Here is a 16,159-nt window from a genome sequence, read left to right on the forward strand (position 1 = left end):
TCATCTGCATATCTGAGGTTATTGATATTTCTCCCGGTAATCTTATTTCAGCTTTTGCTTCTTCCAGTCCAGCATTGCTCATGATGTACTCTGCGTAAAATTTAAATAAGCAGGGTGACAATATACAGCCTTCACGTAATCCTTTACCTATTTGGAACCAGTCGGTTGTTCCATGTCCAGTACTAACTGTTGCTTCTTGACCTGCATATAGATTTCTCAAGGGGCAGGTCACGTGGTCTGGTTTTGCCATCTCTTTCAGAATTTTCCACAGTTTATTGTGATCCACACAGTCAAAGGCTTAGGCATAGTCAGTAAAGCAGAAATAGATGTGTTTTTTTTTTTTTTTTTTTTTTTTTTTTGAACTCTCTTGGTTTTTCAGTGATCAGTGGACGTGGCAATTTGGTCTTATTCCCTCTGCCTTTTCTAAAACCAGGTTGAAAATCTGGATTTTCACCTTTCACATGTTGCTGAAGCCTGGCTTGGAGAATTTTGAACATTACTTTACTAGTGTGTGAGCATTCTTTGGCACTGCCTTTCTTTGGGACTGGAATGAAAACTGACCTTTTCGAGTTCTGTGGCCACTGCTGAGTTTTCCAAATTTGCTGGCATGTTGAGTGCAGCACTTCCACAGCATCATCTTTTAGGATTTGAAATAGCTCAACTGGAATTCCATCACCTCCACTAGCTTTGTTCGTAGTGGTGCTTCCTAAGGCCCACTTGACTTCACATTCCAGGATGTCTGGCTCTAGGTGAGTGATCACACCATTGTCATTATCTGGGTTGTGAAGATCTTTTTTTTTTTTTTTACAGGTCTTCTGTGTATTCTTGTCACCTGTTCTTAATGTCTTCTGCTTTTGTCAGGTCCCTACCATTTCTGTCCTTTAGTGAGACCATCTGCATGAAATGTTCCCTTGGTACCTCTAATTTTCTTAGAACAGAGCTAAAATCTTTTTTTTTTTTAATTTTTAAAATTTTTTTTAGTTTTATTTTTAAAAATAGTGTATATGTTATCCTTAAGGTATTATATATATTCTGGGGAAATATTTGAGTTATAAATATAAACCTAATTTTTTTTCCTGAGGCTATTATAAAACTAAGTCTTCAAGATAAATATTGCAGTTATATGTCTGGCATTCCATTAAAAATACGTAGTCTCAAGTCTGGAAAGAACCCTCAACTCATACAATAGATAATAACTGTAAGATTATCCCTGCTAAAAATTGGTAAGTTTCATACAAGGGGACTGTGACTACAAATTCACTCTGTTCTTGAGCCACCCACCCAATTGCATATGAAGAAGCAAGTCATCCCTCATGCTGAGAAACATGGGATATCTGTACTATGACATTCTCCATCCGCTTGTCTAAATTCAATGCAAAGAGGTTATGTGCAAAACACATCAATCTACTTCTAGAAGACACTTGTCTTCGAATATTTGTCTTTTTTATTTCCAACATTTAAGCAAATACAATATTGCTTTACTTAAATTAAAGTTTACAAACTTTACTTCTTTCCTTTTCCTCTTTTATCTAGTTCATTCTTCTATTAACATATGCTGCTCTGATTGTTTTATTTCTAAATAAAATCACAGGTCTACAAAATAAGGTGATTCTCAGTAGGCTGTTAAAATGCTTTAAAAGAAGCCTCTAAGAGCTGGTTAAGGGATTTTGATTTGAGTTTCTCTTCTAATAACTATGTGAAATGCCACTGCATCATTAGATTGACAGTTCCAAGTTTATTTGTGCATCTTTTAATTAATGATACTACTATGTATGATTCAAAGAGTTGCTATGAGTAGTCACTGACGTATTATGTGAAAAGATGTTCAACTAATGGCAACGTGCTACATAAATGCTACAAATTATATTGAAATACTTGTTAACAAAAAATGACTGAGTTATACAAAATATCTAATCCAATTTAGTGCCATATCTATATCTATCTATCTATCTATAGAGAAAGTGTAGAAGAGGAGGGAGGGAGCAAGAAAGAAAAGGAGAGGGAGAGAGATGATTGCTATTATTTCTCTTCTTTTAAGTAACTGTCATTTCCCATTTTTTGTGCTTCTTTATGCATACCTGAAAGACTCTACCTTTCTGCCAGCACCTTCTTCTGGCTATATTAATAAATTACTTCTTTCCTGATTTCTCCCTAAAGTATATATGACAGCTGCAAAATTGCTTTATAGACTGGGTACAATTGCACTCATTTTGCATGCTACGAAGTTTATTATCAAAGTCCTTCAAGCTAGGCTTCAGCACTATGTGAATTGAGAACTTCCAGATGTACAAGCTGGATTTAGAAAAGGCAGAGGAACCCGAGATCAAATTGCCAACATTTGTTGAGCAATAGACAAAGCAAGTGAATTCCAGAAAAAACATCTACTTCTGCTTCATTGACTATGCTAAAGTCACTGACTGTGTGGATCACAGCAAACTGGAAAATTCTTAAAAAGATAGGAATATGAGAACTTCTCTGCCTGATCACCTTACCTGCCACCTGAGAAATCTGTATGGAGGTCAAGAAGCAAAAGTTGGAACCTTAACGGAATAACAGACTGATTCAAAATTGGGGAAGGAATAAAAAAAAAGTCTGTAGAGTTTCACCCTGTTTATTTAACTTACATTATATGCAGGGTACATTATGCAAAATGCCAGGCTGAATAAATCAAAAGCTATAATAAAGACTGCCAGGAGAAATATCCACAAACTCCATTATTCATATGATACCAGTCTAATGGCACAGAGTGAAGAGGAAGTAAAGAGCCTAATGATGAGGGGGAAAGAGGAGAGTGAAAAAGCTGCTTGAAATGTCAACAGTCTAAAAACTAAGATCATGGCACCCAGTCCCATCACTTCGTGACAAATGGATGGGGAAGAAGTGGAAGCTGTAACAGATTTTATTTCCTTGGGCTCCAAAATGATTGTAGATGGTGAGTACAGCCATGAAATTAAAAGATGCCTGTTTCCTGGAAGGAAAGCTATAACAAACCTAGAAAGTAAAGACATCACCTTGCTTACAAAGGTCCATGCAGTCAAAGGTATGATTTGTCCAGTAGTCATGTACGGATATAAGACTCAGACCATAAAGAAGGCTGAGCACCAAAGAATTGAGGATTTCAATTTGTGGTTCTGGAGAGTTTCTTGACTCTTGAGAGTCCCTTGGACTGTAAAGAAATCAAACCAGTCAATCCTAAAGGAAATCAACCCTGAATACTCATTGGAAGTACTGATGTTGAGCTGAAGCTCTAATACTTTGATCACCTGATGTGAAGAACTGACCCATTGGAGACCCTGATGTTGGGAAAGATTGAAGGCAAAAGGAGAAGAGGGTTGCAGATGATGAAATGGTTAGAGATCTTCACTGACTGAAGGGACATGAATCTGAGCAAACTCTGGGAGATGGTGAAGGACAGGGAAGCCTGTAGTGCTGCTATCCACACCATGGCAAAGAGTCGGATATGACTTAGCAATTTATCAGCAGCAAAGTAATCTCTAACAATTATCATAAATGTTCCAATCTACCTGACTAAGGTAGAAACTATCAGGTAGAAACTACATCATGCGAGTTCTAATACAGAGAACACTCTGATTTAATTCCGGGTCTTAGAAGAAATGGCTCAGAAGTGATGAATTTTCTACCTGTATATGATGAAGCAACCTTTAGAGTATATGCTTATATTATTTAACTCGACAGATTCTTCTAATGCTTGTCTTATGTAGTGTTCATATGCTCTATGTGTATATAAAACTTTGCTTTCAAACTGAGTTTCTCGCTCTTTTATAAAACAGAGCTTGTTACAGGAAAATGAAACACTTTTAAATGTTTTAAACTTTCATCAAAAGACTGAATATTCAAGTTCTGAAAGCTATATAAGACATCCTGACTAATGGAAAAAGCAAACACCTGTTATGAATAAAGCTAAAGGGAAATTAAATTCCCAGTGTTAAAAAACAAAAGAAACAACATTAAGAGATTATTTTTAATTGTCTTTCAACCATGTTATCTTCTATGTTCTAAAAAGAAATAAAAAATTGTCGTTCACTATAATGGTTGCTTACTCTGAAATACTGCAATAGAAATATCTCAAATATTTGTCAAAATGAATAAGCAGAGAATAAAATTCTGGTACTGATACAAATTTGTAAAAAAAATAAATCAGCTCTTGAAAGGACATTATTTTCATTTAAATTAAATAAAATGTCACAACTGTCTCTTTGTAAACATAATGCAAACAGATTTCAATTCATGATAACAAAAGTATAACTCTGGAATTTATTCTTTGGAGAATACAAATATTCTTTTAATTTCCCTTCCTCTTCTCTCCTCTTACAGAATGTTAACATTTTAATGGTATAGAAAATGTGCCTTCAGAATGTCCTAAATAATTTCTTTGAAAATCTTTGTAACTATAGTAATGAGGCACTTTACCTTAATCCCATTGACACCTGAACTTGACATGTAGGGAAAAAAAATAGCAAAAAATTATACATATTTTGACAGAGATCTGTCTTGTTAGTGAGTGCTTTCTCCCCATCCTAAGCTAATCATAACTGGCATTTCTGAAGGTAGTTGAGAAGAATGAAAACGTTTTATGGATGATTTTTCAAATAATAAGGAACTTCTACCAATCAACCCCATCCTCAGCACATATACAAAATGAATGCCTTAATATTGGTTCACAAGAAAGCAGACATGCTAACAAGCTCACAGGTCAAAACAACTGACAATGTTTTTATATTTTGATATATACAGAGAGAGTGTGATTATTATTGGACTCTCACTTTTAAAAACTGACATGCTGATTTTTAATTTGTGTGCATAGACACGAGGTCAAGCCTGCCTCTGACAACAGTGTGTAACCCGTAAAACATCTGGGCTTTCTCAGCTCTTCCAACTGTCCTGAGCCACTGTGACTAATATTAAAGGGTTCCCTTTAAGCAAATATGAGAGCTCCCTGGAGGGAGCATCGTGTCAGCCTGTTGCTTTGAATTTTATGTATTATCTGTCTTCATTATTTAATCATGTGTCCTTAAGGTCTGCATGGTTTCACCAACTTCACTATCAAAAGGAATTTTTAAAATGAATCATTGCTAAACAGTCACCACCATTGTTGATTTATAACAAGAGCTCCAGAAAATAATAGTCCTGATCTAATTCAGGTAGTGTCTGTGATCACTACTTTCACAGTACCTCTAACAGCTTGGAGAGAAGCAATAATATGTAAAAGCTGTTTCTTCTTTCATCCATATAGAGGATTTTTTTTTTCATCTACATGGTCTAATAATGTCTGGATCTTTTTTCCTCATGATAACTGTTATTTTCTAATTCAACAACAAAATTAACTGGTTTTGAAGTCACCAGAGTCTCAGAAAAAAAATGAATCATTGCAAAATACTATTTTGAATTTGTATATTATTTTTTCTTTGTATTTAATCAAACAATGATTTTTCTAATTCAGCTCAATGTATTTATCCCTTTTTACTTCACATTACATTAATAATATCAAAGGGAGGGTACATGTGTCACTTATTATTCAGTTCCTTCAAACTTGGGAAGATTAGTAAAGACAGGAAATTTCACTGGGTTTAGAGACTAATTAAAAGCAACAGGCTTAACAATGAATAGTTTTTCAACACTCAAACTTTTTTTTTCCTGCTTATCTAAGCTTAAGATGTTCATTAGTAACTCATTAAAGATTTGGTTACAGTCCAGTGGGTGAGTCCTGAATATAATGATGGAATGTGTGTACAAATGTGTAGACTCATAATTAGAGAAACTGTCACATTTGGGGATTAAGAATATACAATGCAGTCTTTGAAAAACACTATGGAAAGTAAGTGACCCAAGACAGTGTAGTATTTAAAAATTTTCTAACTATCCAGGTCATTTGGTTTTTAGGTCTAATTCCTAAAGGTATGTTTTAATGACCACATTTTCCCAAGATTAAATGTGTGAGGCTTGGTGCTAAGCCCTTTCTATACATTATTTTACTTAATTCTCATACTACAACAAAGTAGGCCTAATTACCCTTATAACAAATAAGGAAACTGTGATTCAAATTGGTTAAGGTCATGTTTCTTGGAAGTAACAGAATTAGATTGGAATTAGATTCTAAGGCCTGAAATCTTTTAACTTCATTCAATAGAACCATGCAAATTAGAATTCCAAAGCAGTTTAAGTTGAATAATACTATAAACTTCAGTTTCAGGGCTTCATGTAAGCATTACTTTCTAAATACGACATCTTCCTTTATTCAGGGTTTCTTAAAAATGTAACAACTGTTCAGTAGTAATATTTATAAATCATTATTTTTATTTAGTCCTAATCTTTTCTCCTGAAATAGTTATATTTCAGATAAGTCCAATGCACCGAAATAGTGCAAGTTGACTAGGATTTTTTCCAAATAATACCTCAAGTTCTTTTCCATTTCTCATCTTTTTCTGTTTGTTTAAAGATGTGATATGAGTGAGTTCAAAGGATACTAAGTAACATGTGTAGATTTGACAGATACAACAAATCACAAAACTTTCTTGAGATTTAAAGAGGCATTGAATTGTTTGTAGAACATACCAGATAAAATAAGTCTATGGAAATAAAAGACGTGCTATTTATAAATTTGAGCCAAGATACAAAAAATGTAAAAAAGAGGATTTTCTGAATCTGTGAGAATTCAGACTAGAACAAAAATAGAAACGCTTTTGGCCATCACAAATAAAGCTTAATGTTCTTTATCATTTTCTTAAGGAGGAGTAATTGGAAACTAACTAGAAGAATCCAATGAATTACCTAACTACTAATTCACCACTATACAATTCACGTATCAGAATAAAGTTTCAATCATTGTCAATTAGTAGTTTTTGCAATCATATAAAAAAAAAGTTAATGAACTATTTTTAGAACACAAATTCATAAGTAAAAAGTGGGGCTAGACAAATGATACATGATTTCACTGTGAATTTAAAATAGCTGAGATTTAGGTGGGCAAACTCAAGCAAAAAGCCTCTTAGAAAATGAAATCTAAAGATTTCTTAAATCCAAATGTGCTGTAACAATGGTACCCTGTGATCTTTTAAAAAAATATATATTTATATAAAGAACACTTAGAAACAAAAAATAAAAAAGAAATGATTAAATAATATTTCTTCAAGTAAGATATGCAAATGACCAAGTACACAAAAATAGGCTCAAGATTATGCATTAGAGAAATGTAAATCAAGACTGGGAATTTAGGATTGACATGTACAAACTACTATATTTAAAATAGATCACCAAAAAGAAACTACTGAGTAGCAAAAAAAAAGAAAAAATTTAGCTTGTCAAAAAAAAAAAAAAAAAAAAAAAATACAATGACATACTACTTCATTTTGACCAGATTGATTAAAAGGAAAAAGACAGTAACAAGTATAGTTGAGAATGTAAGAACATTCATGTTAATGTTTGCAACATATACCTGTGCAACCACTTTGGAAAGTAGTTTAGCACTTCCTCAAAATGTTGCATATAGTAATCACGTGACTCAGCAAGTCCAGTCCTAGGTTGATACCCAAGAAAAGTGAAAACATCCACACAAAAATTTATGCATGAATTTTCATAACCACATTATACAAAATAGCCAAAAAGTGGGGAATAATCCAAATTTCCATCCACTGGTAAATATAATGTGGTATATTTATTCATCAGGCTACTTGGAAACAAAACAAGAATTACTGATACATGCCATGCCATGGTATACATAAATTTTTAAAATAATATGCTAAATGAACGAAGCAAGTTGCAATGTCTACAATAGGGAAATGCATAGAGACATTGATTAGTGATGGTCAGGGACTGGGTTTTCCCAAGGGGAAGATGGATGTGACTACTAATGGATGTAGGATTTCTTTTTGGAAGACTAATTACATTCTAAAAGGTGCACAACTATGCAAACACTAAAATCCACTGAACTAAGCACTTTAAATGGGTAAATTTTATGGTATATGAAATATGTCTCAGGAAAGATATTTTAAATACCCATTTATACATTAAGAAAGATATTGATGCATCAAATCTAATTTTTAAATAACTACAATATATTTTATAACTATTTTCTTCTTCCTTCATCACAAGAGGACTACAATTTTCAGACTTATTTATAGGTGTGACTATGAGGCAGAGTTTTAATTAATGGAAGTGGAAGCAAAAGTAATGTGCACTATTTCCAAGCATATCCATATAAGAACCTCCCACTGGAATCCTCCCAGTATTCTTCTTCCTTCTGTGGACAGGAATGACAATGAGCCTCAGAAAGATATTGGAACTTTTGTGCCATTAATAGACTGAGTCTATAAAGAATTGCGAGAACAAGAGAATGGCATCTCCTCTGTTCTTCATACACAGACTCTCTCTCTCAGGTGCGCGCACACACACACACTGTCCAACCAGAAACATTTACCTTTCTTGAAATGTTTGGTGAACAAGAAAATATTCTCTAGAAGCTATTATTCATTTTGAATTCTACTGTGACCACAGCCAAAGTTTATGCTATCTAATACATTAAGAATGGAAATTAAACTAAGCAACTCAAAGAAGTCTTTCTCCACAAGTTTCATAATGTATAATTGGAAAAACATACACACACAATCGATTTGATCCTTATTTGACTCTTTCTTGTCTTAGATATTTGATTTTCTGAGGAGTCATTCCTTGAAAATTACAACACAAATATAAAGTGCAGTGATGTTTTAGGAATCTCATTTTCACAATTGATCAGTTACCCTAATTTTAATATTATATCTTAATTACTGTTCCTTCATAATATATGTTAAATTTATATCTTCCTATTACTCTTTTTACTTTTGTAAAATTTTGCTTAATATTTTATATATATCAATATATATTTTAGAATAATGTTGTTAAATTTCTATACGGAAAAGCTAACATCGGTACTCTGAATGCAGTTGTGCGAGCATACATAAAAATTAACTTGGAGATAACAAAATTTTGCTGTTCCTACCCTTTTTTTATTCAGGAACATGGTACAATTCATGGTAAATTTCTCAGGTTTCTTCTCAAAGGTTTAATATAGTTCCTCCTATATTCCTTAAGTAACTCAGGTATTTCATTTCTATTGTGATGTAATCATATATGCATGTATGAATCATAAACCTGAACTTAGTGCTCTAACTAATTCTGAGAAAGTCATCATATTATTAATTTTCTGAATGCATCATAATCCCCCTGCAAATAACAATTATATCTTAATATTTTAATATTTACTCTTATTTATATTTTGTTCATTATTATAGTAGCCAAAACTTGTGTAATTATTTTAAGCAAATTGTGGTGATAATAAGCAAGGCTGCTTTGATCATTTATGACAATTTATTTTAGACAGTTGTGAATTATTAAAAAAATAGTCATTCTTTTACTTTCCATACTATCAAGAGATTTTCTTCTATGGGTACAAAGATACAGTTAAATTTTTATACAACCATGTTCCCTTATACTGTGATTTGTAACTGTAATGTATCAATGACCTTCAATGCTGAGCCAGTAATATATGGTTAGATAAACAATGATCCCTTCATATAACATGCTATCATAAGTTTTGAAACTTTAATGAAGGGCTAGAAATGTCTTAATTTTAAGGTGAAATCAGTATTAAAGATACAACTTTTATTTCTAAAGTTATTCTACTTTTAAAAAATATGCGCTTTCACAACTGCAAAAAATATCTAACAACCATTAGTATTAATTATACCACCAGGTCATGGGATTATTGAATTTTTACCTTCTGATTTAAATTTCTTTGAGGGGGATTACTTCAACATTAAAATAGGTGACACTGGTAATGTCAAACAAAGAAATAGACGAGACTATGTTCTTATACTCTATCAAGCTATAACCTTGACTTCATGACATTCATACCACCACAAACTACAGTGTGCATAGAGCAAATAAACACAAAAAGTGTATTAAGTGTCACTGTGAGAGCCTAGTTTTGTTTGAAGATGTCTATCCATTACTTGTGGAAATACAACCAGCATATTTCTCTTGCAAATCCTTAGCTAGCCTAACACCTTTGGTCAAATCATTCATACACAGTTTTTCTGAAACAAAGACAAGTTTTTATATTTAAAGAAACTAGTTGTGCTATGATGGTAAAGAAACATAGATTCAAATAGAAAAAAAAATGCAATTATTAAAAAAAAGTTTGTTTTTAATTCATCAATTAAAAATCTGAAATAAATTAGAGAATGACTCAACCCTAGTTTTCAACAGGGCCTTATTCTAAACTGTCAAATTAAAACAGATCATAATATAACATTGATATATAGCATCTTATTTGCATGATAAGACTCTTTCCTATTGCATTTCAATTTTTTGATTGGTCATTAGCAATTACTTTCCAATCTGAATGCAGGAAATAATTGTATGAAAAATGTCCTATGGCTATTTACATGAAATTATAAATGTAAGAGCACTATTCGTACATTGAAAATGAAAATAAATAGCAATGCAAAGAAGAGGGAGACAGATAATTAGATACTTATATATTACATATCAAATTACTTGAAATTTATTCAACATCAAGTGCACAACGACCATCCTAGTATAATGAGTCTACCCCAAAGCCAAGAAGCACAAAAAATAATACATGATCCTAAACCCTCGAAACAGTCACAGTACATAAAATCTGAAGATAGAAAACACTACTTTGCTCTCAAAGTGCACATTTGTTACTTGCAGAGGAGTCTCACTACAATAAAATTCTCACAGAACATGTTTTGCAAAGGCAAAATAAAATTATTTTCCAATTGCCAAACTGCACACCGAATGCATAGAGAAGGCTCCTAAACACATTCTTACAAAGGAAAGCTTTCAGGAGTCCATACGGGTGGCACATACTGCTGTACCAGAGACTGCACAGTTAACTTCTGAAATATATATTAATATTTATTTTGAATTTCAGTACCAAGTGGCTAATGTGTTAATAGATGCTATTGGATGTGTTCTCAATAATCTCATGTATCATGATGATGACAAAGATTTCTCAGTATAACATATTTGACCATACAGATAGTAATATTACTGCAAGTTTACAAACTGTCTAGGCTAGCAAGCATTATAAACATTTAAAGGATGATTAATTTCTAGAAAAGAAGAAAAAAAAAAAAGCTAAGTACAGCTTAGACGTCAACCTACCTTTTTCACCACTAATAAAACATGACTTCATAAACAAATTTATATGGTACTATTTTCTGTGGTAAAATTAGTTTGGTACTTTCTCAAGCTTCACATATTATTAGAGGTTAAAATATTTTGAATTATTATTTTAAATCATTGACACATTAAATATTACTATAACTAAAAATAGATTAATAATAAAGCAAATTAAATAGAAACATATAGTACAAGATATATGTGTTTGATCATTGTTTTGTCCCTGCTAACAACTGTTTATAATAATTAACTTATTAGCTTTAAAGGTCATTAACACATCAATACACATTCAACTTTACCAACACAAAATAGACTTGGGGAAAAAAGTACATATATGGTGGCTCAAGAAAGAATTTTTTAAATTCTACTTTTTTCTGCAAAGATTCACTAAAAATACCATTCCCTTTTACACACAGTAAGCTAAAATGATCCTGTTTTCTATCTCTGTCATTGTGACACATTTGCTAAGTACGGTTTAATTAACATAAGATGCAGTTAAAATATTTGAGCATCGCAATCACCTTCTCAACTCCCAACCCATTATGGCTTGGGGAACGTCCCTCCCAAGGACAGATCTCCTAGTGTGGGTCGTATACTGAACCATGATACTGTTTTGCGGCCAGTCAGGATGAGTCCCAGGTGTTCATGTTATCACTGGATTTTTGTTCTCTGATCCATCTCTTTTCCCTTGCTCCCAACCACATCATTAGAACAAAAAAGTCTTTTATCTTCATGCAACACTACATTAGTTAACAGCAAAGAACTGGCCATCTGCTTTCACTACTTCTCTTTCCTTCTGCCAGGTCTCATTGCATTATAGATAAGGATTTTATGGTTATAGAGGAAGGAGACACAGTCATGGAAAACAGAAAAATAGAAATACAGAGGTACACAGAGACAGAAAATATGGACAGATAAACACAGAACCAGAGACATTTCTTAAGTTTAAAGTTGTATATATATAAATATACACAAAATGTGGATATACTAATTTAAGTTTATTTTCTTATAAAAAATACTGGCCAGACTCTCTAGGATGATGTGGGAGATTACTCAACTAATGTAAATATTATTCAGAATTAATTATTTAGCTTAGTTTCTAATTTGACCCATGCAGAAATCATGCAAAAATGCATCACTGACAATTACATACTACTACCACTGACAATAGAGAACTATATACTATAATATACTGACAATTATATATTGTCTTTATATATATCTGATATATATAATCAGTTTGACAATAATTTTGTTTATATACTATTATTAAAATTTTCTGGCAAAACCAAAATCCTGAGGTTCTAGTAGCAAAAGACTTCAATTCTCAGGGTAAGAATAAGTATAATTGTATATCTTCCTTATCTAATGCTGAGAGGTTTAGCTCTATTTCAAATAATTAGGGGTAGGAAAATAAAACAGAAAGATTTACTGAGTGACAAGCACTATGTTAGGAACTATGTGTATATCATTCATTTCTTAAAATAACCCCACATGGAGTAAGTGTTTATTCTTACAGAATAAATAAAGAATAAATAAATAAATAAATAATTTATAAATAAATAAATAAATAAAGCAGGCTTACAAATTTCTTAGTTACTATAAGCTTGAAGGAAGAATTAAAAATCCCTTGTTCATTACCATAGCTTTAGCAGCTAGCACAGTCATCGGACTCACAGTCTATGATAAATGTTACCTGTTAACTAATTTACCAAGTAACTGTTACAGAACTTGTAGGCAGTAGAACTGAAATTTTATCTCAGATCTGTTACGACCAGATAGGTCTATGTCCAGTCGGTCTATGCCCAGAACACGGAAGAGGCAGAAATCTACCTTTTTACCTCATCTGTTCACAAGAACCAAGCGAGGTGATGTGGAATTTTCTACAGGGAAGAATGGCTTTAACAGGAACTGATTATTTACTGGCAGTAAGACCAGAGCTCAAGAAGCTAAATCCTTCATTTTAAGACCTCTCTGGGTCTCATGTGCAACTTTAGTCAAGTTGTTTGGTCACTTGGTACCCCAATACTTTCACTATAAAAAGTTAATGGTAATGATGATAATAATAAGTAATATTAAACCCGTGAGAATGCTGGGATAATTAATTGTACCAATACATTTAAAGTTTGTGGCCATTGAATCACTATGTCCTTGTCACTCAGTCATGCCCAACTCTTTGCGACCCCATGGACTGTAACATGCCAGGCTCCACTGTCCTTGGAATTCTTCAGGCAAGAACACTGGAGTGGGTAGACATCCCCTTCTCCAGGTGATCTCCTCGATCTAGGGGTTGAACCCCGGTCTCCTGCATTGCAGGTGGATTCTTTACTGTCTGAGCTACCAGGGAAGTAGTCATCATTATTATTTACTCTGGAGAAAAGGCCAGAAATTCGGGTCATATCCAGAAAAGTTAATTCTCAAGAACAAATATAGCTAGGCATTGCATCAACAGTAGGCAAGGACACCCTATCCAGGGATGTTTTAGAAAAAAAATACCTCTATTACTAAGACATCTATTTTATTTCAATCTTCTCAGGTTTCAAGCTATATGGTATTCCTTCAAGCCAGGACTAATGGGGACTCCAAAAATGCTTAATTCTATTAGACTTCTGCACTGATCAAAGGCACACACACTTTCTGTTTATGAGCAAGCTGAACTCCAAAAGTCTGCTTGCATGGAGCCCTTCATTTACAAGTCTGAAGTGGCATCACAAGGCAACGGAGAAAGCCTTCCATAGAACGCAGCCAAAACTGACTTGCATTTTCTCTGGTAAAAAAATTTTAAAATACTTACACAAGGTAATAAGAATAAAGTTATAGTGCTCGCTTCGGCAGCACATATACTAAAATTGGAACGATACAGAGAAGATTAGCATGGCCCCTGCGCAAGGATGACACGCAAATTCGTGAAGCGTTCCATATTTTTTAAAAAAAAAAGAAAAAAAAAAAAAAAGAATAAAGTTATAAGTGGAAAGTTTCTATATTGTTTAGCCTGATATGCATAGGATGATATAAAGTAGTTCACAGAAAATGAAAATATTATTTTAGTTTTTTAGTCAAAATGTTTTATATATTTTTATATACTAGGGTCAGTATTCTCTGTGCTTTATTAGTTTTTAAAAACTTATTAGAGTTACTTGAAGAGATTATATGTGTGTTTATCTATGCTTGTTCAATACAGGTCTCAACTCAAGAATCATAGTGTAAGGTTCAGTGATCTTTGGGACCCATGAGATACATAGTAGGTGTCAGGTTAAGGAGACCAGAAACTGCACCTCTGAAAGGAAAGTCTTTCTTACAATGTGTATTTCTGCTATTTTTATCCTACCTTGCTCTAACAGTACAATTTTAGACTTGACTTTGTAAATGTGAACTGTACATATACTTAAGAGTTTTTTTTCTTTTTTCCTGAATATCAGTATCAAATGAAGAAGCTCTCAGGGTAAGCTAATTCTTAGATGTTACAATTTACTGGAACAAAAATATACTGGAAGGGTAGATAGTAAGATGAAGGAAATTAACATGTTCAATAACTTAATATCAGCCATGTTCTGTGCTAGATTTTTTACATATCCTATTTATTTAATCTTCAAATAACCTTACGAGTGAGACATTTTCATAATATCAAAAAGGCTAAGCAGAATCATCTTTAGGAACACTGACAATTAGAAAAGTATTTGCTTAAAGGAACATAATTCCTATACTGTCCCATATCACAAAATGTTATACATGCCCAAGTATGTGAATGTACAAGTGTCACATCAGTATAAGAATTAAGGAAAAACTTTGAAATATTTAACAAATTTACATTGTTTAAAATGAGATGGTTGTATAATTTTACTTTTATTTTTTTTAAAAAGCACTAATCTTAGAGCAATTTGTTAGAAAAAAAGTTGTGAAAGCAGGGGAAATTTAGGGAAAATATCAAAAGGCAAGTGATTTTATCCTGTTTTTATACTGACAGTAGAATGCAATTCATGTTAAAATATATGAATGAATCAAATTAAGAACTGCATCACTGACAAAGTACAGTAGATTTCTATAGTCAATTAAAAACCAAAAGTGAGCCAAGGAGGCTAAAAAGTCATTTCAGCTGCCTGCTAAACTATAATACTATGAGACCTCCTAAGCAGTGGCAAGTGCAGCTGTGTCCTTTTTTCTTTGTTATAATTATCATTAACATATGTGACAGTGACTGTATTATGCCATTTTCATCTAAGGGCAAAACCAATGATAATCAATAGAAAACAATACATTGGGAAAAAGTAACATATGTATAGACGGTAATCTGGCAATTTTTAGAGGGATTAAATAAATATCATACTAAGTGGTACAGAATTTGTTTTGCTTATTTATTGACTAATTAGATGTTTTATAAAAATTTGCAAAATAAGATATAGATCATTTCTTACCTATCATACTCATACTATAAGTACCAAGATGTCTAAATGAACAATGTATACAGTCTTTTATCAGTATATTAGCTTGTTTCAGGAAAAATACATTTTGCTTATGTTGATACTCTTTTGATAATGCTTTTTGTCTCTTTTCTCATTAAAAGGGATATCCCAATTCTGTCTTAATGAGAGATTTCAATTTAATTTTGTGTGCTAAGGATTGAGCAAAGTACTAAACACTCAGAAACAATTACTGGGTTCAGGAAAGCAGAGTTTGGGAGTGTTTTCTTTCGAAAGGACATTTACTATATTAAAAGCTATTTTACTTAGCAAAATAGGTCAATTAAATTCATAATAAATGATAGTTAATAATTCAAATGATACTCCTTAAGGGTGATAAAAATAATAAAACATGAAATTTAAAAAAATAGCTTGGTTAGATACACATTTTAAATGGTATTTTAAGAAATAAAACTAAACATTCTATTTACTGCAGCTTAAATTACATTACTTACAGTTATTATTACATGGTAGGCAAAAAATGCAAAATCATAGCA

At 32.5% G+C, this 16,159-nt stretch overlaps 1 protein-coding gene and 1 non-coding gene across 6 annotated transcripts in view; one reads left to right on the plus strand and one right to left on the minus strand.

Annotated features, from left to right (window-relative positions):
* The window catches only part of ADGRL3 (adhesion G protein-coupled receptor L3), a 938,528-nt gene that overhangs the window by 574,608 nt on the left and 347,761 nt on the right, over positions 1–16,159 (minus strand). The window lies entirely within an intron of this gene.
* Positions 14,025–14,131, plus strand: LOC136153098 (U6 spliceosomal RNA). The gene has a single exon (XR_010660338.1). It is a non-coding gene; the product is annotated as a U6 spliceosomal RNA (small nuclear RNA).

This window comes from Muntiacus reevesi, chromosome 22, assembly GCF_963930625.1.
Source record: "Muntiacus reevesi chromosome 22, mMunRee1.1, whole genome shotgun sequence".
NCBI lineage: Eukaryota > Metazoa > Chordata > Mammalia > Artiodactyla > Cervidae > Muntiacus > Muntiacus reevesi.